This window comes from Pundamilia nyererei, unplaced genomic scaffold (genome assembly GCF_000239375.1).
Source record: "Pundamilia nyererei isolate P.nyererei 1_Seehausen unplaced genomic scaffold, PunNye1.0 scaffold00052, whole genome shotgun sequence".
NCBI classification, from domain to species: domain Eukaryota; kingdom Metazoa; phylum Chordata; class Actinopteri; order Cichliformes; family Cichlidae; genus Pundamilia; species Pundamilia nyererei.
The window spans coordinates 3,033,826-3,035,524 of record NW_005187453.1 but is presented as its reverse complement, the minus strand read 5'-3'; positions in this window follow the sequence as shown (position 1 = coordinate 3,035,524).

The following is a 1,699-nucleotide window of genomic DNA, read 5'->3' as shown; positions in this document are numbered from 1 at the left end:
CTTGAAGGTTATGTATTCGTCAAGCTTTAAAGGTTTCCTGCTGTTTAAAAATAAAATTTGTTAGCAGGCTTTAACGGCAGAATGTAGTCTAAAACCTTAAAAATACCCTCAAAGCCACAAAAGTGTGTGAAAACAGTCTTTAATGTCCAGATATCTGTGTTCCAATACGAAACAGGAAGAGATCAAAAGTGAAAATACAAGAGCTGATAACGCATTCACTGGGGTATAGGTTACCATCTGTTATTAAAAAATAGTAGGAGTACTTAGTTTTGACAGCTCAAAATGAACTTTCACTAGTGCTAATGAAGACTAAACTTGACTCTTCTTATTCTTAGTCGACATCTTTTCTAGCGTTATATTCACAAACCAAGCCGAATCCAGCACTTGTTAGGAAGTTCAACCTACTCCGACTGCTTGAAGTAAATGAAACAAAGAAAGTCAGGTAGCCACTAGCTGATACTTACGAATATCGTCTAGTCTTCAGCGAAGAAGGTGGTTGTTTAGTTGTATGCGGCTTCGATATCAGGTCACGATTTAAGAACCCAGTCACTAAACAGAGGTTTTAATTCTCTGTCTTAACGTGTTACTACACACCCAATTTTGAAAGAAGAGCTTCCTGATTCACAACAAAAACAACTGCCCCGGCGTGAAGCAGCCAATTGCTTGGCAAGCTCTAGCTCACGTGACCGGTGAGCTCACGCTTTGGAAGAATGTGTAGCTGGGCAAACTGATGCGGCGTTTATATACTTCTCGTGTGTTGTAAATATTTGTGTTCGCTCAGCTAAAACGGTTAGGCTTTACAAATATTTTCCAACGATAAAGTCATATGAATACGTATTCCAGCGGCGGTGTTTTCATGGTAAATTTGAGTAACATAAGAGTTATTATGCGTTACTATAAGACATAACATAGAAACGACCATCATTTATTGTACTTTCTCTGTCTTGTTTAATCAAAAGCACTTTAGTGTGTGGTATTACCCACTAAATTCATGATACAGTTCAAACACTTTGCACAATTAGACGCCACATTAGACGAAATTAGATTTATGAATTAAAAATCCTTTGACAACTCTATTTTTATCTACCTCCGGGCCGCACTTGAAGGCAACATTACTGCCTGGTGACAGCAAGTGATGAGAGCATTTGTTTACTCCAGTACACATTGATGCCCTGATAATACAATTATAAGTAGCTGTGAATAGATTACCTATATAATGCTGTGGACATATAGGCTTGTTGTCAGAGCTGTGTGCAGTGAGACTCAAATAAAGTATATGCAAGCTAAAATTATCATCTATACAAATTATTGTCTGTATTTAATTAATTAAGAATGCAGGTTGGTGATTATAATTTTCATCCTTACTTAAATAGCTTTTTTTCTTAACAGTTGTGTGTTAGTCTCATGCATTCCCCAGATAGCCAAATGATAGCAATAATACATTATAGCTTTGTGTTTTCAACTTGCAACAAGAGAAAAAAGCAACACAAAATTAAAGATAAAGGTTTAAACCTGGTTTTCTTCCTTATTCGTGGTCTAAACTATTAGGTTTCCTCTATTAATACCCCTTTGAAAAAATATATCTACAGGGTGGGCCATTTATATGGATACACGGTAATATAATGGGAATGGTTGGTGATATTAAAGTCCTGTTTGTGGCACATTAGTATATGTGAGGGGGCAAACTCCTCAAGATGGG